Source organism: Echinops telfairi, unplaced genomic scaffold, assembly GCF_000313985.2.
Source record: "Echinops telfairi isolate 266 unplaced genomic scaffold, ASM31398v2 ScPeMD7_7469;HRSCAF=8507_0, whole genome shotgun sequence".
Taxonomy (NCBI): domain Eukaryota; kingdom Metazoa; phylum Chordata; class Mammalia; order Afrosoricida; family Tenrecidae; genus Echinops; species Echinops telfairi.
The window spans coordinates 87521952-87545224 of NW_022111372.1; the positions used below are offsets into that span (position 1 = coordinate 87521952).

Genomic DNA, 23273 nt, shown 5'->3' on the forward strand with positions numbered 1-23273 from the left:
TTCTTGATTTTCTAACGTCAGGTCTTTGCACATTTCATTATACTTTATACTTTCATTATGTTTTACTTTATCTTCTTGAGCTGCCCTTTGGAATCTGTTCAAATCTTTACTTTAGCATTTCTCCTATTTTTTTCTTTCAAGGGCATTTTTCAGTCTCTTCTGACTTTCCTTTAGATTTTTTGGTTGTTTTTTTCTTTGCTGTCTTTTTCATCATATTTTGCTGTCTTGATGGATGACATCCTTGGTGAGCCTCCAGACACCTGGTTTTCAGTCATCAGTGTTCTGTGTGCCAGTTTTTTAAGTGGTGTCTGAATTCAGGTGGGATATACTCAAGGTGGTATTTGACTGTAGTGGACCGGTTTGCACTTTTCTCAGCATCAGCTTACCTTGCACATGAGTCACGAATGGTCTGCCCTGCAGATGGCCCCTGGCCTTACTATGACTGCTGCCCTTGAGCTTCTTCACCAGCTCTTTCTCAGATGTATGTAATCCATTTGATTCCTGTGTGTCCAATGAAGTCCACATGAATGGCTAGCATTGGTGTTATTTTTTAAAAATAATTGTGGAGAACAAGTTGTTGGTCTGTTGCAAATTTTTATCATGCCATCTTGGGTGTCATTTCTATCACCAAAGCCACATCTCTAACGCAGGCTCCTTCTTTGTTTCCTTTCTTCACACTGAAATTTCACCAGTTGACATCAATATGTCTTCATTGCGTCTACTCGAGTTAGCCTTGTACCTCCCCTTCCAGGCCTTTCTCGAAATATTTGTATGTGTGAAGACATTAGATTTTCAAAATCTATAATGTTGAGATAAAATATTACTTATTAGTGCCACAATGCTTGGTGTCTACAATAAGGAACGAATGCTATGTCACACATTTTTCTGAGAGGTAGGACTCCAAGAGTTGCAAAAGTGGGTGGTTTTAACTTCGGGAGTTCTGGTCAGAATGTGGGCCAACATTGCAGTCAGCTGAAATTGACCTGGCTGTACAGTGGTTGGAGACCCCAGACCCTCCCTGGTAGTTGGTGAGAGACTTCCATTTCCTTTGGGGGGGGGGGCTCTCCAGAGGGTGCCCTGAGTGTTCTTCCAACACGGCAGCTGCCCTTCCCCAGAGAGAATGAGGACACAGAGATCAAAGGGGAAATGATAATGACTCGATGGCCAAGTCTTGCAAGTGACACGTAATCATGTCTGCCATATTTCTGTTCATTAGAAGTCAATCATTGAGACTGGCCCACTTCCAAGGGAAGACTAGTTAACTCCCACCTCCTACAGAAGGCATATCAAAAAATGTCTAGGCTTATTTTTCAATCACCATGTATGGCATACTGCACCCAGGATTCTGAAACTTTCTTTTCTCCCTCAATAATCTTTCTCAAAATGCTTCCTTGGCCAGTCCATCCAGGTCAGCCTCATTCTTTTTATCTGCTTCTTAGTATCCACTCCCTCTGTGGTTGTTTCCATCTTGATCGATTTACCTGAAGATATTATTTGCCATTGCAGATAATACCACAGTCAAGATATTATTTGCCATTGGAGATAATACCACAGTGGGAGTGCTTGCTGATAACTTTTAGTGTGAACACTGGGATTTCTGTAGGAAAATTGCCTCAAAATGGAATTGCTGATGTGAAGGATCTGCTTACCCTAACAGTTGCTGCCAACCTGCCCTCCCCACACTGCTGCTTTAATTTCTCATCGTTTTCTCATCCCTGACAAGAGGGACATGTGGAAGAACTTTTTTAGGTGAAATATATTAAGGAACTTGCAGCTAATTCGATGTTTCTCAATCGTGGATTTGTGAGAAGCCTGAGAATGACCCAAAGAATTACTGCAGCCTCTCCCCTTCAAGTCTGCTTGATTTCAGCAAAAATCCAGGAACTCATCCCTGAGGAAGCAGAGGAGCTTAACTGATGTTTGCAAAGGACTTGGGGTGTTGTCAGGTACAAGGTGCCTCTGGAGAGCCAGGTTGATTACTGTTAATTCACAACCACTTCCTTTACAAGAGCAGCAGCTGAGAAATCACACGTGCAAATCTGGCACAGAGGATACAATGCAAAGAAAAATGCCGTCTTAGAAGCAAATATCCCTGGACATTGGCTATGCTTTCTTATTACAACTAATATTCCATCAAATCTCTGTATCGGCTGGGAATTTCTAACATAATAACATTCTTTGTTAAAACCAAGGATCAAACTGGCTTCCTTCCATTCAAGCTGTCAGTTGTCCTTGGCTGGCAAAAACGCTCCTCCCTTTTGCATCAGAAATTAACAGGAGCTACTGACTGGATGGGGTGGCAGTATGTTGTTAGATAACAGGAGCTCTCTACTCTGGATGGGGTGGCAGTATGTTGTTAGGTGTTGCCGAGGCAGCTCACACCCACAGTGGCCCTGGGTGTAACAGAACGAAACATGCCTGGTCCTGCACCAGGCCCATAATGGTAAAGCTTGAGCCATTATTGCAACCCATTGTGTCAATCCATCACCCATTCCAATAAGGGTCTTCCTCTTGTTCACCCACCTTACCGAGAATACTGTCCCTCTCCAAGGACTGGTCTCTCCTGATAACACGTCCAAAGTACACGAGAGGAAGTCTCTTCATCCTCATGTCTAAGGAGTATTTGGGCTGTATTTCTTCCAAGACATGATTTTTCTCTCAAGAAACTTCACAGAAACTGGGACCTATCATCACAGAATCTATCTTTCTCGGAGATTCCTAAGGTCCACCATTACTCCTCCTTTGCATCTTGGCTTAGAGAAGCCTTCTCTGTGCTCCCCAACAAAATTGGCTCTCTATACTGCATGCTCTAATATCTCTGTGTATCTCTTCAAAATTAAAAAACCTGTTAATTAGGTGGGGATTACATTTCAGATCACCAATTTTGTGTGCAACATCTTATACTACTTCACACGTCTCCCTATGGTTTGCCTTGCTCCCCTTTTTCTCTCTTTTCCCTCCTGTCGAATACGATCCTGCCCGTCATTCAAGCGAACACCTATCGACTCGACTGATCCTCCTTCCTGCCTGCCTTTTCCCTTCCGCCCAAAGCGGTTACTTTGGTAACAACCAAAGTCTGTTTATTTGGGTATGAAAACCTTTGTCCTGATTTTTCCTTTATAACAGGAGCCCTAATACTTACCTGGCAGGGGAGATACCATGATCACGAAGGTGGTTTTCCCAGGGCAAGGCTTATCCATTGCACTCCGGCTGTGCTGACCCCTGCGATTTCCCCAAATGTGGGAGACTCGACTGCATAATTTGTGGTAGTGGGGGACTGCGTACGCGCTCTCCCCTGAAAAAGCAACACAAAATAATAACAGGAGCCATGCTGGTGTAGGACTTACAAGTTGGGCTGCTAATCACAGGTCAGCAGTTCAAAACCTCCAGCTGCTCCTTGGGAGAAAGATGGGCCTTTCCACTCTAAGAATTATCGTCTCAGGAACTACAGAGGCAGTTCTGTCCTGTCCTACAGACTCACAATGAGTTGGAATCAACTTGATGGCTGGGAGCTTTTGAGAACAGTGGTCTCAATCAGTACTTTTTCCCTTGTCACTGACTGACTTCACTCAGCATAATGTTCTCCAAGTCTATTCATGCCATGAGGTGTTCACGGTTTCATCCTTCTTCGCTAGCTATGTGTAGTATTCTGTTGTGTGTATATACCAATGCTTATTTATTCATTCCATTAATGGGCATTTGTTTTATTTCCATTTTCTTGCTATTGTGAATAGTACTGTGGTGAAGATGGATCTGCATACAGTGAACCCTCGCCACTTCGCGCTTCGACTTCCACGGCTTCACTCTATCACGGTTTTTGCGTAACAGCGCATGCTCTGTCATTACTGCCACTGATTGGCTCATACTGTACACGCTTCTGTCTGCATTGCTACGTATCGGAGCTACGTATCAGATGCATTTTTGCTTTTTTACAGTGTACTGTAATTGTTTGCGAGTGTAATGGTGACTAAAGGGTGTTTTTTCATGTCCTCTATGCTCTAACTACGAAAATATTTTATTTACAAATAAGGAATCCTACTTCGCGGAATTTCATTTATCACGGTAGGGCCTAGAACCGATTAACCGCGATAAACGAGGGTTCACTGTATATCTGTTCATACTATGGCTATTACGGGTTATGGTATAAACAAGTAATATAGGGTCCCCCTCCCCACTGCATGAGGAAGTGCCATACCATGTTCCAGAGCGATTACTTGGCTTTACACTTACATCAGCAGTGTGTGGAGGTTCCGACCTCTCTACATCCTGACCAGCACTTCCTGAGATTTGATGTCAATGCTTGTGTGAGGTGGTATCACATTGCCATTTTGATTGACATCTCTTAAGTGGCTCGGGATGATGAGCATTTCTTCATGTGTTTGTTGGCCACCTGGACGTCTTCTCTGGTGAACTGTCTGTTCATGTCCTCTATGTATTTTTTCATTGAATTCTTCATCTTTTTCCTCCTTCATAATTCTTGTTGTTAGAGGGTCCCAGGTCAGTTTTGACTCATTAGGACCCCATGTCCAGCAGAACCAGACGGTGCCTGGTCCTGTAACGTTCTCTCAACCATGCTCATGGCTGAGCCCATTGCTGTGTGCACTGTGTCACTTATTAACGCACTGGCAATTCCGCGTTTGTGAGATTGTTTCCCGTGCTTACACCAGGTGCTGTAATCTCCCTGTGGGTCTGGATTGTGTTTTCTGCTTACTCTTGTTTCCCTAGAGCCTGGAAAAGTGCTTGCCACAGTGCAGAGAATCAATATTATTTAGTTCATTAATGAGTTGCTTTATTAAAGGATCTAAAAAAAGCACACTAAAGAAACCCAGAGACTTGTTTAACTTGTCAAACACACTCCAAATCTTGCTCAGCAAATATTTATTGACCATAGCCTGTGATCCAGACTATGACTTGGGTACTGAAGTTACAGCAATAATGTAATAAAAATAATATACATGATTCTTTTGGGTCTAGTATTCCAGGAGAGGAGCCATATGATCAGTGAGTTAAATAAAATAAATAACATAATTTCAGATTCCTAAGCCCTGAAAAATGAAATGGAACCATGATTGGCTGGCCAAGGGGTAGTCCGAGAGAGGACATTGGTGTAAGTCTTGAATCATGAAAATCAGTCAGCCTTAGGAAATTGTAAAGGAGCCCTGGTGGCATATTGGTTACACATTGGGCTGCTAACTGTGAGGTCAGCAGTTTGAAACCACCAGCTGCTCCTCAGGGAAAAGATAGGACTTTCTATTCTCCTGAAGATTTACAGTCTTGGAAATGCACAGAGGCATTTCTACTGTCTTTTAGGGTTCCTATGAGTTTGCATCAAATCAATGGCAGCAAGGTGGTAGAGGGTGGGGGGAGGTATAAGCAGATCATTTTCTCAATCTCAATAAATATGTCCATTTGCTGAAGTCAAAAACCTAGGAGCTAGCCTTGACTTCTGGCTCTCATGACTCAGGTCCAATCTGCAGGCAAGCCCTGTCAGATACTGTATCATCAGCATACCTCAGAGCAGACCGCTTCTCCTTGCACTCACTGCTACTGCACCAGGCCAAGCCACCACCGTCTGTCATTCGGACTGTGATTACATCCTTTCACCAGAGCTGTTCGGTTTTCCCTGTCCCCACCCACAGTCTATTCTTTGTAAGCCAGGTGATGTCACGCTCCGACTCAGAATCTCCCGTTTCTCTGTCCACTGAGGAAAAGATCCACAATAATCACCAAGGTCCAAACAAGCCTGAGCTTGACTAGCCTTCACGCCAATCCCCGGTCTCCCAGTCTCCCTACTGTATGCACACACACTCTCTGCTCCCTTCGGCTTCTTTGCATTTCAGAAATTCTCTCTCTCTGTGTGTCTCTGTCTCTGTCACTGTCTCTCTCTTTTTCTCTCTGAATAGTTTGTTCCCCTCTGTTTTTGTGTTTTGCCCCCATTACTTCATTCGGGTTCTGCTCAAGTGTTCACCAGATACTCTCCCCAGTTCCTATCTAAACCTGCAGTTGCCATCATCCATGCCTCCGCTCTGCCTAGTATTTCTCCAGAGGCTTTACCGGACTCGACTTACTTTATGTATCGCTCCTGGTAGGATGGAAGCTCTGTGGTAGTAGGACTGGGCTGGCTATGGTCACTATTGTCATCTCAGGTCCTGGAATAGTGGTCTGCCCTCAGTACTTCTTGAATGAATGAATGAATGAATGAATGACAAAATGCAAAAACCATGAGACTTGCTGTGTGGAAAGAGCAGAAGGAGGCAGGAGAAGGGAGAAAGAAGAGGAAGCTGAGTAGTCAGGCCCGGATCCGACCACACATGGCCTATGCACCAAGGCAAGGGGCTCAGATTTTATGGTGAGGAATAGAAAGAAACCTGTAGGAACGTTTTTTGTTTTGTTTTGTTTTTTCTTTGTGATTCCTACTAGCAAGTAACACAGCATTTGGAGAAACATTGCCCTGTATAGCCTCTTCCTCACTCTACAGCCTGTGCTGCCCAAACATAGAATTCAGCGTCATCCTTTTATCCTACCAGTGTGTGCTTGATCTGTGCAGATTAAACAGCACGTACTGAGCCAGCCGCTGGACTAAGCTCCCCATGTGTCCCTCCGGCCACCATTGGGATTTCCTGGAAAGTATTTATTGCTCTTTGCTAGCATGTGTACAGCTAGGTGTACCGTGTCTCTGCTTTGAATTGCTGTATAAATACACCTTCCCCTGGAGCCACGACTGATCTCCCGAGCCAAGTTCGATGTCTGCCCATGGGCGCACTCAGCTCCCATTGTTAGCAGAGCAGATGACGCCCTGCTCTGTGACATGTGTGTGTCTGTTGTTCCAGCTACAGTTTTCGCTCCTTGAGGCTGGCCACCATCTCTTGTTCAGTCCTCATTCTGAGAGCACCGAGAACCCCAGTCATCTGGATTCAACCTCCTGTGCTGTAAATGAGACTCATTCTGTTTTATGTTCATGCAAAGTAGCTGCCAACACTGTTGCAAAAACAAACCATTTTGTTTAATGGTTTTCTGGCTTCTGTTAAGAATGTTCTTGCAGACAATAGCAATCATGTGCCTGTGTTCTCAAGTGGCCATGACCAGGGGACTTGAGCAGCCACTGTCAGGGCCATGCTTCAGCTTACAGCCCCCGTCTTCACACCCCCTTGTTTTCTGTTGACTGCTGAGGTCTAACGTTCTCTGACTTTTAACTTCTGCTTGAGCTCTTGTTTTCTGATGGTAAAAACCAATGTTCAAAATATATATGTATGTGTGACAGCTATCATCCAGTCAATTTACAGAGAACCTTTGGGACAGACTACAACTGCTCTGTTGTGTTTGGGAGACTATAACTATGGAAGCAGACAGCCTCATCTTTCTCCACAATTTGAATGGCTGGCAGCAGAGTTGACTCAATAGTAGTGGGTTAGGGTTTGGTCTAAAAATAAAAGGAGCGCTGGTGGAATTGTGGGTGAGGCATTAGGCTACTACTAACCATCAGGTCAGTATTTCAAACCCACCAGTTGCTGATAGGAGGAAAAAATGAGGCTGTTTGTGCCCACAAAACTTAGCATCTCAGAAACCCTATCTAGGGTTGCTATGAATTGGAATCAACTCAATGGCAGTGGGTTTAGTTTGGGGTTTGGGTCCTAAATTAGACAAATGCTTACAGTTGCTGATTAAAAGCATAGGTCTTGATGACTCAGCATAGTAAAGATGTCACTTCTTCCTGAAGGATATGCAAATTAAATGCATGTCCAAACAAAATCCCAGCGAGGTTTTCTTGTTGTTGTTGTAATTATAGACAAGTTTATTCTATAAAGCATATGGAAAGTCAAAAGGACTAAGATTCTAGATTTTTTTTAAGTGGGAGGAGTTTAACCTAGCAGATGTCAAGATTTACTTTATAATTATTGTGTTAAAGACTGTGTTGTACTAATGGAAGGATAGACATCTGGATCTATGAAACAAAATAAAAAGCCCAGGAGTATCCCCACATACTTCCACACACACATCCACATACACACATGCTCAACTAAGTTTTGACAAAGGTACAAAAGCAATTCAATGAAAGATCATGGCCTTTTTTATAATGTTAATAAATCATTTTATTGGGGACTCTTACAGTTCTTATAACAATCCATACACAATTCTATCAAGCACATGTGTACATATGTTGAGATCATGGCCTTTTTAACACACATAGTTCTGGGGCAACTGAATCTCTGTTTGCCATAAATAAATATTTTGCTTCATTTGTCTCATACAGTATACACAATGTGTAATTTGAAATGGATTACAGACTTAAATGTAAAACATGAAGCTGAAAAGTTTTTAAGGGTTCTTAGATTTGACGCCAAAAGCACAACTCATAAAGGGGGGAAGATTGGTTACTAGGAATTCAACACAATTAGAGCCATTTGATCCACAAAAGCTGCAGTGGCATGCTGTTGAATGGGAGGAAATATTTGCAAACCACATATGTGGCAATATGTAAATCTAGAATATGCAAAGAATTATTCTCAAAATTCAACAGTAGGAAAGTAAAATCAACTAAAACCTGGACAAAAGATACAAATAGACATTTCAGAGTGTATAAAAATGGCAAATAAGCTCATGAAAAGATGTTCAACATCATTAGCCATTAGGGAAATGCAAATTAAAACCCCAATAAGATATCACTACACACCTGTCACAATGAGTAAAATGGGGGAAAAAATAGTAACAATACCAAAAGCCGATAGGGAGGCAGATAGACTGCGTCCCTCACATATTGTTGGTGGAAATACAGAACTGTGCAGCCTCGCTGGAAAACGGTGTGGCAGTTTCTTAAAAATTAAACACCCAACTTCTATTGCCTCCATATGATCCAGCAACGGAACTTCTAGACCATTGGTTCCTAAATTTGCTTGGCCTGCCATCTTTCTACCCAGCACCACCTGGTAATTACAAACTTTTGCACTGTAGCCCATAATCCAGGATAAAATGTAGGTATCTGCTTTCACAGCCCCCCACCCCCACCCCAGTATTGCAGCAACCTCCAGGGGGCAATCTCACCCACTTTGCTAAACACTATTCTAAGCATTTCACTTAGGAAAATGAAGCTCCTTTTTTTAAATGCAATGTAATGTCTGCATAGAAACTTATACATTAGCCTAGATGCAAATATTTATAACATAATTGTTCATAGTTGCCCCAAACTGGAAACAACTCAGGTGTCCTCCAACAGGTTAAACTCTGGGGCTTCCATGCAATGGAATACTACTTAGCAATTTTTTTTTTAAGTCTATTGATAAAACCACCTGAATGATTCTCCAGAGAATAATGCTAATTTTTTAAAACTCCAGGCCGCTAAGGGTTATGTGCAATCTGATTCCATTTTATAATACCCCTGAAATGACAAGATCACAGAAATGGTGAGCAGTGAATGAGGGCCGGGGGTGAAAGTGGGAACAATGAAAGTGAGAGTCAAGAAATGTGATCTGGGAGGAGCCTTGGGGGATGGAAGGAAATTTAAAAGTATAAAGTTCATACCCTAATGATGCTGCATTATAATGATGTAAGGGGTTACCACTGGGGACAGGCAATTGGTTGAAGGATGAATGGGAACTCTATCAGTTTGCACACCTGTACGTGAAACTACCCACTGTCATTGGTAGGCTTCCAACGTAGATAGTGGCTGTACATGACAGAGTAGAGCTTCTCCGTGGGATTCCCAAGACTCACTTTCACAGAAACGGGCTACCTTGTCTTTCTTCCGAGGGTTCCAACCAGGAGACTTGAGCTGAGCAGCTGAGTGTGGGCGGGCCACTAATGGGCTTTGGGTCTCCACTCCGCACTCCCCCCATCATTCACTATGGTAAGATTTTTGTTCTGATGATGCCTTGTACCTGATCCCTTCGACACCTCGTGATCACGCAGGCTGATATGTTCTTCCATGTGGGCTTTGTTGCTTCTGAGATAGATGGCTGCTTGTTTACTTTCAAGCCTTTAAGACCCCAGATGCTATACTTTTTGATAGCCGGGCACTATCAGCTTTCTTCACCACATTTGCTTATTCACCCGCTTTGTCTTCAGTGGTTGTGTCGGGAAGGTGAGCATCATAGAATGCCAATTTACTAGAAGAAAGTATTCTTGTGTTGAGGGAGTACTTGGGCACTCTTTTTTTAAAAGTCGTTTTATCACAATCTGTACATACTGCAATTGTGTTGAGCACATTTGACATTCGTTGAGTTCATGACACTCTTAACCCAAAATCCATTGCCATCATGTTGATTCTAATATGTAGCCGTCATGTGTGTGTGTGTGTGTGTGTGTATTCATTCTGAGACTGTACTTTTCTATGGAAACACAGCCTCATGTTTCTCTGTCAGCGCAGCTGGTGGGTTTGAACCACCGACCTTCAGGTTAGCAGTCCAATATCCCCACCAGGGTCCCCTTTTGTTCTAGTATTTTTTTTCCCTCTGTACTCCTATACCAAAATAAATAATGGTTCTTCTTAAGAAGTAATTAGGACCAAACTACTTAATAAGTGTTTGCATCCTAACCATTTAGCAGCTGTTCAAAAAAAGGGAGATAATGTTTTGGTTTTTTAAATTTCATTCTTAACCACAATTACTTACAATGAGGTGTGTGTATCTGCCACACACTTCAGAGCTTCTTGGAGACCAAATGGATACCATGCACCTCACTTGATTTTGAGGTATGATATGTTTTGAATCACATTAAATGCCAAGAATACAACTTTGCAACAATAAGTTATTAAAGAGAATACAAGGAAAGCTGACTTAAAAATATATTCACATTTAAACAAAGTGCGTGCATGCTTTGTCTGTGTGTGTACATTGTGTACATCCTACCCTTAATAATATATGCGGCATACCATGTTTCAGCAGGTAATTCTCTGATGTGATTATCCTCAAATGCTCCCTTCACTCCCTTCCTCCCTCCCTGCCGCCAAGTCCATTCTGACTCATAGCAACATCTTGCTCCCCAAATATTCACGGACACGTGTTCAAACTTGGATTTGTGGAGATACTGATAACAAAGGCAATAATAATGAAACTGAAAACAATACCTGAAATGGTTGTGTTATGTCAGAACTGACTTCAGACGGAGTTGTCAGCCTGGAACCCCTTTGTACATCAAGGATTACCTGCTTGCCACACTCTAATGGCTAAGTCTCTAATGGTAAGCCAAAAGGCTGGCGGTTCCATCCCACCAACCCACCCACCCAGCTTCTCCATGCGAGAAAGACCTGGCGACCATTTCCTATGAAAAGTAGGACAGCTCACCTCCCCCCTAGGTCTGTCTCTCTGCGTCAAATATCAACTTGGTAGCAAGGAATGTGTAAGCTGAAGCATCTGACCTATGTTGAAAGTCATCATGTTCCCCTTGAACTTAAAATGCCCTCCAGCGCCTTGTGAGTGGGCTGCAAAACCATGGGGGGGTGTTGCTGCTTTCAAAGGCCAGGTGATCTACTTAAGAACAGCAGCCGCTGAAAACGGATGAGGCCCAGGCCTGCTCTGTGGGCGCACTGGGGCTGCCAGGGGTCAGAATCGATTCAGAGGGCAGCTATTTATTTTTAAATCAATGTAGGTTCCCTCCATTATACCAAACGCACCACGCCAGTGCAAATTGTCGACAATAGGGGAAACGCGAGTGGGTGGGGGAGGGATCTATAGCCCCGAACTCTCTCTGCTTTCTGCTCAATTTTTCTGTACACCTACAACCGTTCCCCAACCACAATTCTATGGTTTAAGAGGAAGAAAGGAAAATATCTCCACAGCACCTCTTTCTCTCAGGATCTGCCGCGATCAGTGAGTGCAAGCTCACCACTTAGCAGGCGGTGCTATTTGCTGCCCTCTTTAATCACTGAGGCTTCATCCAAGCTACTTGGCCCAAGGGTCCAAAGGAAGCCAAACAAACTGTGTTCTCGGGCTTTCTGGAAAAGATGGGCCTGGGCAATGGGTGGAGGAAAGAAGGCAATCCATGCAGATTGCGGGAGAAGCTGAGGGAGTGAACGTCCACTGGCCCAGAAGTCCTCCCCTGCTGTTCTTCTCACCGGAGAGAGAATAAAATGCCTTTCAAGCTAATGTCATCTGTTGTCACAGTGTCCTCCCCCACCACCAGGCCACCCCTAGAACACATGCCTTAAAGGAGATCAACTTTCTCTTGACAGTTCAGGTTGTCACCTGGAGACTGGAGGATGGGGCAAGGCTGTTTTATGCATCGAGGGCCACATGTGACCTTTTTTTTTTAAACTCCCAGCACCAAAACTGTGTCAAAGTCAAAGTTAATATTTCTCCCCAGATGTCGTGTCGTTCCAGGCCTGGGTGATAAATGTAGCTTAGTCAAGGTGGATCTGATTAGGATCCCTCTCCAAGAAAGTGAGATCATCTGAGTGGCCTTAAAGCAGCTGGCAATTCCCCTCTCCGAGTGAGGAGGATTATGCACAGTGGTGGAAACCGCTCTCTGGGTCCCCAGCCTAATTGTCTTGATTAACACGCTGCACGGCCATCACAGGTGTAGCGCGTAATAGCTCTGTACGGTTTTCATAGGCAGGCCAATTAAAACCTGTCAGGGAGCCAAGAGCTAGCAGCGTGTGCATCCTGACACCGAAAGTCAAAACACGCTCCCTAAATAATAATTGCTTGCATTTCTAGGATAATTTGTGACTTGTACGAAAGTACCTTTCACCTATTTTACGCCATTTTCTCCTCACTCAGACCGTTTAGGTGGAAAAACAAGTTCAGAGGGATTCAGTGACTTACTAAATTAAAAGAGTCTAATAATTATCCCTGGGGGTGGGGGGTGAGGGTGCAATCGGTTAATGTGCTCAGCTGCAATCTGGAAGGTTGAAGGTTTGCAATCTACCCAGAGGTGACTCGGAAGAAAGGTCTGGTGATCTCCTTGTGAACAATCCATCTTTGAAAACCCCATGGGGTGTAGTTGTAATTCATCACACAATAAAAAAAAGGTTTTTAAATCATCATTTTAGAACTGCTTGTGGTTAAGAGACGATAGGCCTTTAAAGAACACTCTTCTGCCCCGATGGCAATAACTAACGTTCATCTAGCACTTTACAGCTTGCAAAATGCTATTGCATTTATTTTCCTATTACATTTCCATAACAGCCCTCTGAGTCAGGTTTTTAGGGTTCCATTTCTTTAATGGACTAAAAAGCTCAACACCTCAGCCTCTTAGTTGAAATTCTTCCTTTCATGTAGTGGAGGAAACTTAAGTCTCGCTAAGGTTAATCCCTTTGTTTGAGGGCATACTATTCCCAAATTGTAAAACCAAGATCAGACTCAGAGGTCTTTACCCATCATTCCAAGCTTGGCGTGCATAGAAGGCACATTTCCAACTGGGACTTGTGGGCTAATGAAGCAGGGCAACTGATCGACCACTGCACAGATACCCACTGTGCCCAGCTTTGAACAGCTGAAGATTTGGGTCTGTTATTTAGTTCTCACCCAGTTGGGAAGGGGAGGTTTATATTCTAAACTCGAATATAAATGTGGCTCTTACCCTCTTCACTGCCCGATCTCTGGGAATGCTGACCATGTGTGTTTGGTAAAAGTACTTTTGTTGGGTTTCCTGGCCGTCCACCAGAGGACAAGCTTCGCTCCCCAGTAGCTGGCAGCTCTTTTCAAAGGCCCGAAGGGCTTTGAATAGCCCTGAAGGCGGAGGATAAATGTCTTAGCAGGCCCAGCCTGCTCAGAAGTAGACAGACAGCTTGCTCAAAGGAAAAACAAGCCCTAAGCAATTCTCCAGCAGAGCCACAATCTCTTGCAGGAGAACTTGCTGTGCTTTGTTTCCTGGTGATGAGGAATGAGAAGGAAGCCCTCGTTGGCTCTCCTGGTGGTTTTTAGGCGATGGCTGAGCACCTAATACAAACGAGTGCCTGGCTCATGTCCCAGCCCTGATGGAGCACCAGGATGGTTCCCGGGTGACCCAGGCGAGGGTGGGAGTGGAATTTCACATTTCTCTCAGCTGGAAGGGCAGTGTTTTCAACCCATTGTTTATTCTGAACGCTCTCTTCGGGACCAGGCTGCTTGCTCTGCTGGAGGAGGGAAGAGAAGGAGTTCTGCATTCCCTATAGTGCAAAGCCTGAGGGCCACGCTCCCGGGCTCTGAAAGCCAAGATGATGTTCCCTTCCAGAACCAATGGCTGCCGGTGCCTCTTTCCCTACAGTGTCTGTGTCTGCCCCATCCTCTCCTGGAATCTGCAGTGGCTAACATAGCTCAGTACAAACAACCTCTTATTTGAAAGAAAGGTGGGGGAAAAGAAACCATATCTGGGGGTGAAAGGACATGTAGGGAAGGCCTAACGGTCTATTGCCTAATTTAAATATTAAAAAGGTGAAAGAACAAGAACCTATGCATAGAACTCCATCCGTATTCATTTATAAACAAGTATATACACCTGTATGTGGACAGCTATTTTCCCACCATTGTGCAAAGCTGTTTCCAGGCCTAGTATGAATAAACTGACACGAGACTTAGCTTAATGCAGTTGAATTGATTTCCGTCTGCTAACCTGTGATTCTCTCGCAGAGGGGAGGAATCAATAAGGTCAGCCGGGCCCACTTTCGCACGTCATCCAGTCCTGGTTTAATCTTGGTAATCCTGGCTGCACACCACTCGATATGGAGGCGGATTGATTGGCAGTGATATTTGCTCCCTGCTCTGTGAGCATATGTGGGGCACGTTTTAGCGTGTGACTTGCTGCACCGGGCCTTCTCCTGTCAGCTTACTAGTTTGGTGGCTGTTTGCTTTCTTATACTACAAAGAGCGTATAAGAGGGAAGCTTGGGAAGGGAAGAATCAATTTGACAAGAAGGAGACTTGAAATAACTTTTCCAGAGAGTCAGGAAAGGGTTTTGTTTCTTTGTTTTGCTTTTAAACTCAAGATTTTTGTTGTTGTTAGGTATCCTCTTGTTGGTTCCAACACAGTGAACCCCGATGATGTAATAAAACAAACTGCTTTTCTATCAAAGCAGATCGCCAGATCTTTTCCCCCAGAAGCTACTGGATGAGTTAGAACTCCCTACCTTTTGGTTCATAGCTGAGTGCTTCATAATTTATACCATCAGGGTTCCATCCTACACCACCTTTCCACAAACAAATACTGACTACCGTCGAGCCAATTCTGGTTCATAGTGACCTTGCACTTAGCGGCCCAATGCTTAACACTATGTCACCAGGACTCCTGATAAGAGGACCTAGGGCTTGAGAAACTTGCATTGGAATAGATGTAGGCTGGGGGGGGGGGGGGGGGGCGGTTCCCACATCTGAGGTGTGTGCATGGGGGTGTGGTAGCAGCCAATCAAGAAGTGCAGCAAGCCATTGTGGAGCCTCCAGCCTAGCATTAATGCCAGAGCCCTCTTCCTAGGCCACCCCATATTTCCCTTCTATTGAAAAGGGCATCTTGCATGTCTCACAACTGAGCAGTCCTCAGCAAAATGCCGTTTAGTAGCCTCGTGGTCATTTTATAGATTTTTAGCAAAGTTGCATGTTTTGAGACTATACAAATCTGGCATTCCCTGAATCCTTTCAGTCCAGTACACATTGAAGTCATCCTTAGTAGAGAAAAGGGGAGAAAAAGAATCCAATCCCCTTCCACCCAGCCATTCAGTGTGCCGTCAAGCCACAGGGTTCTTGTTCGAGAGAATTCAATGAGATCTGGGACAAAGAGAATGCTTGGCACAGAAGTTGGTTCATGCATTACTATAATTTATTCTATGTTATTCACAGTTAGTTACTCGTTTTTTCATGATTGCCTATTCTCAGTGGTCCCTCTCTCTTTCTACCCTACGCATTAAAAAACTGCACCCACAAAAAAATAGACGGGGAGCTAGGAAGAGTACTGTATAGTCAGAATACCTGCAGGGAACACTAACTGAACACTTGTGAAATATGCTCTGAGCATCAAGGCATCGATATCGAAGTAGGAAGAACTGGGAGAGGGGTCAACCCAATCCAGCATGGCGGCAGAGCTGGCCACCCGTTATGCCATCCAGAGCTTTGGCGGTCTCCGCAACCTTAAGATTCGGATGTGCTCCCGCAGAATGAGCAGGCAGGCAGCAGCTTGCCCACCCTCACCAGATGGTATGGTGTCCCTGTGCCACTAGCGCTGTGCACATTTAAAATTTATTAAAGAGCCTTTGAATAAAAAAAAGAAAGAAAAAAATACCCATTGGAGCAATAAAACCTCAAATCGAACAATTTCATGGTTAGCCAGTAATTCTTCAAAGCAGTTTTCTTCTGACACGTACACAACATTCCCTCTGTAAGAACGCGGAGATTTGATTCCTCCAGAGCCCATTACATAGACAGATTGGCCCCCGAGATAATTACAATAAGATAACCTAATGGGTGCGATTAGGGAAATCCCATTACCTCCATGAAGAATCGTCAGTGATGTGTGTGAGCCTGGGCAAGTCTTCCTCCTCAAAGATACAATTTCTTACCTAGAAATACAGATAGTGGGGTAGACCTGTTTATATTTGGAAATGAGGTTAATATCGATCTGTGAAAAAGATTGTTGAACTGGAATATGTTTACTTTGTTTCAAAAAGAATAATTTTTGACTTCAAAGGTGTATCTGATATGATAGGCTAGATTAAATTAAAATTTAGGTGGCCTAAAATGGAGGGCCCTGGGTATCAGAAGCGAACCTCTCGTGCAACCAGGAAGGAGCAGTTCTAGCAAGCCTGATCGGTGGTGACCCCGCCACTCCTGATGTGCCGAGCCTCAGAGCTCGGCACGTTGTTCTAGCAGCCCCATCATGGGCTATGCTCATGAGACATTCCCTTAAAACAAACAAAAACTGCCATCAGATAGATTTTGGTTCAAAGGGATCCGACAGGACAGAGTAGAACTGCCTGTGTGGGTTTCTACGACTAAAAGTGTACAGGAGCAAAAAGCCTCATCTTTCTCCCTCAGAGCAGCTGAGGGTTCAAACCAGCCTATGTCACCAAAGTAGCTCGTGTTGCTCTCATTTCTCCTAATCCCTGGTGACACAGTGGCTGGTATGCATTGGGCTGCTAACTGCCAAGTCCACCAATTAGAAACCATCCGCCACTGCAGGAGAGAAAGACGATTTTCTACTCCCATAAAGAGTTATAGTCTTAGAGACTCACAAGGGCAGTTCTAGCCTCGTATAAAGGGTCACTGGGAGTCCGCATGGACTTCATGGCAGTGAGCTTGGTTTGGTTTGATTAAGAGGGAGGTGGCTGCTCAGTGGTAGAATCCACAGGGGTTTGAATCCTAGGTGCATGTTCCTGTAATGCTAAAGCGGTTTCAATATAGCTTCTAGATTAACACAGACTAACAAGAAAGACCTGGAGAGCTATCTCAGAAAGTCAGCTAGTGAGAACCCTATGAATCACAATGGTTCTATGGAGATGCAAAAGCCAAGTTGCCAGCTAGGCCTGAACTTTCCTTCCTTACTGTGTGCTTCACCCTTACCAACCCTGTGTTCTCCAAGTCCCCGCGGAAAGCGTAGGCAGTACCTGGAGAGCTTTGAAAACTAGATTCCCAGGTCCCATTCCTAAAGACTTACCTGGTGGAGCTGCATTGGGGCCTAGAAATCAGCCATTTTAAAATGAGTGCTTTGCTGTTTGTAAGCTTTGAGGCCAGAAAACAACTTCAGAACTCCAGTGCCCTCTTGTGATCTTTCTTTAGGAGTTCTAGGGGTTTGGGGGTGGGGTTTTCTGTTTGTTTGCTTGCTTGCGTTTTCATTTTATCTTACCTTCATTTCTCAGAAGGAATTCAGGCTTTCTCCGTGTATGTCTCTTTACTGAAAACATTCTTGTTTTTTAAAAATCAGAGATTACAAGAAAGTATAAAGCATCCATTTTCTACCATTGAAATTGAATTACTATATTATAGTAGCTATCCATCAAGAAACCGGACGACCCCCAAGAATATTTTTCCGTGTCTGTGTATCATCTCTATTTAAAAGTGTCATTTTCAGCTCAGCAGCCGAGTTCAGGAAGGAGAAAGGAAAGCAGATGTCTTTGAGCAGACCTTTTTTCATACAGACACCCCATCTTTCTCTTCCTTGGATTCTGCGACGCCAGGGGCCCTTCAGTTCCAAAGGTCTCATTTGATGGTGATTTCAAAGCTCCCTATGTATACCTGTATGTAGAACACCTTCCTTTGAGGACTGCAAGCAGGAGTAATTACGGTATCATCCCCAAGGTTTTCCCCTTTTCCTGAAGGCGTTCTCTTGTCCCCAGCTCTAACACCTGGAGCAGGTTGTACCCTCCCCTGCCAGCCTGATCGAGTCTACCTTTCTTGTGAACTGCCCTTTGGCCTTCCACCTTGGAGAGGTCTTGCATAGCATGAGTCCACATCTTATAAGTACCCCCATTTATGCATCAGTTGTTAATCATTGGGTGGTCTAAGACCCCTTTGAAAACCTACTAAAAATTAAGATCTCTCCAGGGGGGAACAATTGTACATATTGCACACAAATGTTTGCATACAATTTCAGAAGGTCTGTGGGATCAACCGATTGAGTCCCCTCAAACCTATCGAGAAGTCCCACACAACCATGGCTCAAAATAAAGACTGATCATCAGTTATGCAGCAGATACGGCATGAAAGCACCGGGGACACTAACAAAGACAGGGATTTTTGTCCTAAGAATTTCAAGCTAGTGTTGAAAGCAGGTAAGAAAAACAATGACAACAAGCTGTGATAAACACCATGATGAAGTATGGCAAGAGCTGCAATGAAATGTTCCTAAAACACAAAGCTGGCTTCCTCCTGAAAGTCCTTGATGCCTCCTCTTTCCTGTCCACGGGGAAGTGCCTCCTGATCTTCAGTCTAGCTTCTCAGTGTCAGCCGGAAAGCTTTCTCCCATGGGCCATTTGCATGGTTGGTCTCCGAATGTGCCATGCTTCTTCCTTCCCCAATCCTTTATCCTTCGACCAAGCGAACGCTCTTCTGTCTTTTAAGACGCTTCTCCCAGGGAACTTTCCTGCCTTCTGCACGTTACAGCGAGCATGGCATTCGGTGCCGACCTCCGTTCCTATCACTGTGCCTTCATCAGTGATGGTCTCAGATTTCTAGCCGCTCTACTGGATGCAGAATAGTGGATACCGATTTTGATTTACTAGTATGTTAATTTCATATAAACTCCTGAAAGCAATGTGTTTCCAGGCATTTTATTGCAGAAAGAGTGAAGAATCTTCCTCCTTTCTAAGTGTTCTGTAATTAGCACTTCAACAACATCTGATCGCATTACTCTTGGGCCATGAGGAATCTGACTCTTGGTTACACACAGAAACAGACAGCCAAGGCCAGTTAATTAAGAGAAGCTCACCTGTCATTTGCTTGGCACACTGCAAGATGCATTGTGGGGTAAATACATGAGTTTTTCTTAAAAGACCTATTGTTGGTTAAATAAAAACGTGTAACGGGGAACAAAAGAGTTCCTCCATATGAAGCCAAGACAGCACTCAATGTCGTTCCAAATAACGAAGCACAAATGTTGAGACATCATGGAAAGTCACTTCCAACTGAGTACATAGGTGAATCTACGTGTTCTTATGGCATTGGACTGTCGGAAACATCCCATAGCACCTCTGTCTTCCCAAGCAGTCTGAGCCACTTGAAGGTGGAGATCCCGAGTTGGTCATCTTTACACCTCTAAGATCTTCCCTCGTCCTTCGATCTGAGACATTTCTGGAGGTTGCCCTTCTGTCAATGCTGGTTCATGGTGACCCCCTGCTCTACAGGGTTTTCAAGGTGATAGTCTTAACTAAGCAGAGATCATCAGACCTGTCTCCCAAGGTCCCTCTGGGTGGGTTCAAATGACCAATGTTTAGGTTAGTAGTCAAGCATGTATGTAACCTGGGTGATCCAAATTTAAGGTGACTAGACGTCCCGCTTTTGGCGGGACAGTTCCGATTTTTGGAAAGAATGCATGACAAGTTAGGGAGCAGTCTATTTGGTCCATATAGACCAAGTTTTTAATCAAGAACCCCACCACCCCACCCCCAGTCAATGGTGTCCCGCTTTAAATCTGGTCACCTTATCCAAATTCCAAACCAGACCTCATCACTGCCATCAAGTTGAGTAACCCTTTATGTCACCGAGGGCTCCATACCCAAACCCCAACCACCCGGTGCCATGAAGTTGATTCCCACTCAGAGAGACCCTGTTTAAAAAAAACAAACTCACTGCGATTGAGTTGATGCTAGCTCATACTGAGACTGAAACTCTTTATGGGAGTAGAAAACCCCATCTTTCTCCCCCAGAGTGGCTGGTAGTTTCAAACAGCTAACTTTGTTGTCAGTAGCCCAACACATAACTACTACACCACCTGGGCTCCATAGAGACCCTATAGAATGGAGGTGGGGCATGGGAAAGAGACGACTCCATAAGGTTCTGAAACTGTACTTCATGATGGGAGAAGACAGCCTGATCTTTCTCCCATAGAGCAAGGTTAGCAGCCCAATGCTTAAGGTACTGCACCAACCAGGGACTTAGTAGTTGCCTAATGATTATTTGTTAAACCAAATACAAAGTGTAGGGAAAGACCACTAGACATAATATCTGGATCAAAAGTTTCGCAACTATAAATTATTTTTCTGGGGTAAAAGGCTCAGGGGTTTTATAAGCATTTGGGAAACCCTGCACATAGGACCAGAGGCTGTAACAGACCTACAGGAATTGAGGTGGCATAACTGAAAGAGTGCAGGCTTTACAACCAGACAGACATGGGTCGGTTTTCAAGACCAGAAATATGTGATTCCGTTTTTGAAGTCAGACATATGTGATTCGATTTACAACATTTTCGTAGCTTGCCAAGTAACCTTCCATTCATTCCAAAAATATTTGTTGAATCCTGCTCTGTGGAATCCACCGTGTAAGGCCACATGGTGTTCCAGAGACAACCTTCCATTTTCACTGCAATCTTGGCATCTCTGATCACTCTCCTACAGTACATTCATCTGTAATGTGGGGCCCCAATAATGTGCTCTGGAAGAGTTGCTGAGATGGTTAGGTATGATGTGAATACAAATGTCCAGTACAAGCCTTGACATGTACTAGACAAATAAAATGGCTTAACTCCTGTGACGAAATCCAGTCAAGACAAATCCCCCCAAACTCACCATTCATTAGATCCCAGGATGGTGGCTAGCTATTGAGCACTTGAAATGTGGCTAGTTCCAACTGAGATATGCCGTACATCTAAAAGACATACTAGATTTTGAAAACTAAGTATGAAAAAGAAGTCTATAATACAGCTCATTAATAATTTTTATGTGTTACAAGTTGAAATGATAAAATTTTAGGGGAATTGGGTGAAATACTATACATCATTAAATGTCATATCTCTTTCTTTGAATGTTACTGTTAGTACATTTTTTATGACATGTGGCTCGCATTGTGCATCTGTTGGACAGTGTTGTGCTAGAAAATAAAAGGACGCCTTGGGTTCTAAATAGAACCAAGCAGAGGTCCCAAAAGAGACCTAGAGACTGGATCACAAGGTGCTGCCTGAGGAGAGAAGGCACTATTCAAACAGCGCCGCTGTCCTCATTTGGAAGCAGTGTAAACCAAATGGGTTTGAACAGAGGCAGTTTGGACGTCGGCCCCATCGCTTCCCATGTGATCTTGGGCCAGTGACTGAATCTCCCTGGTTTAGCTTACTCACTGATCAAAGGGCGGTGCTACTAGTTCCTCCCTCCTTTGGCTGTTGTGAGGATTGAAAGAGCCGATGTGTCTATGAGGGCGCACCATTGCTATGAACACATACCAGCAGAGTCTGTTTGCGCACTGATGTGCCTTCAGGTCTAAAATAATACCTGGCACAGAGGTGGTGTTCAGTAAGTATTTGTTGCTGAAATCATGTGTCATCATCATCAAAGCCGGGGATCACACAAATTCTAGTGTTCGCACAGCCTCGAGGCCATGTGGGTGGATGTGGATGTAAGTCCTGCAGAAGCAGCCACAGCTGCAGAGTGGGCCATTCTCAGGACTCAGTTGTCTCTCCTTTTGACACGTCTCCTCAGAGTTGACTCTGCCCTTAGGCCATGCCACAGCTCGCTTAGCCAATACCCATGGTTTTCTGTTTTCCTCATCCTTTCTAATGTGTGTTGGTTTTGTCATTCTACCCAACTGTGAGAATCTAGGAATTTTTTTTGTCCATCCCATTTAACAGTATAAAATCTCTCTCAATTTTAAAATCTACTTTGCAGCTAATCGAACCTTGCAGCATTCTATTAGCTCTCAGTATTTGCTCTAAGCCCAAGCTGAGGCATCTGGGATTATTATGTAATAACTTGGGCTCATTTCTGGTCAGTCTATACCATCCCTTTTTCATTCTGCAAATCCCCTCAGGCTTCTCTTTATGTTTGCGAGGGGCAGGAGAAGGGGTTAGAAGGGCTGTGCTGGGGGCTGGGAGGGGCGGGTGTTTGCTATGAGTTATTATCCCACACTTATCAGTATTAAACTGGATTTGACAACTCATAGCCTAGGATTTAAATGATCTAAATCCTTCTTCATTTGGCAGCCTGGTTTCCCCATTATTTATTGTGCTACCCAATTTATTATCATCGGCATACTCGGAGGCTTGGCCTGTGGTACCTTCACAGCCAAGTGATTTATACAAATAATAAAAAAGGGGGGGTTCCCGGCAGTGGGATCCAAAGCCGTCCCCCTTCTCCTTCTCTTATCTGGCTTAGTTCATCTCCTGCACATTAACCCTTGCCCCCCTTCCAGTTCCTCTTTGAGAAATTCATCCCCGGCCATTGCTGAGCCCTCGGAGCAAAGAGCTGGCGTGGAGAGGAGCAGGCAATCGGGGTTGTGACTGAATTCTAATAATGGTTGGCAGGTATCTTTATAGGGGAAGCATCATGCAAATTGTTCCTTGCATTATAAGATTTTGGACACCGTACCAGCCCTTTGAGGTAGACATTGATTTGATCCCATTTGACAACTGAGGAAACTAAAACTCGACATCCTACGGTCACTAGGACAAGCAGAGCAGGAGAAAGAAAATTTAAAGAAGGGGGTCACGGGCAGGGGGCGGGGGAATACTGGTTCCAAATGCAATGGAGCAGCAGTTAAACATAGGGGCTTTGGAATGCAACAAACCTGGAGGTTGACTGTAGCACATTTATTTCTTAGCTGTGGCACCATGAGCACTCACTGCCTCAGTGTTCTCATCTGTAAAATTAGAATAACAATATGTCCGTATAGGTAAATCTGAGGCCTGAAGGTACCTCAAAGGGCTGGTGTGATGTTACATATGGGGGCACCTCCATGT

The 23273-nt window shown here is 44.2% G+C and overlaps 1 protein-coding gene and 1 non-coding gene across 3 annotated transcripts in view; both read left to right on the top strand.

Annotated features, from left to right (window-relative positions):
* The window catches only part of PPP2R2B (protein phosphatase 2 regulatory subunit Bbeta), a 569986-nt gene that overhangs the window by 352581 nt on the left and 194132 nt on the right, over positions 1–23273 (top strand). The gene's annotated exons all lie outside the window — the stretch shown is intronic.
* On the top strand, positions 3135–3298 carry LOC115873674. The gene has a single exon (XR_004048563.1). It is a non-coding gene; the product is annotated as a U1 spliceosomal RNA (small nuclear RNA).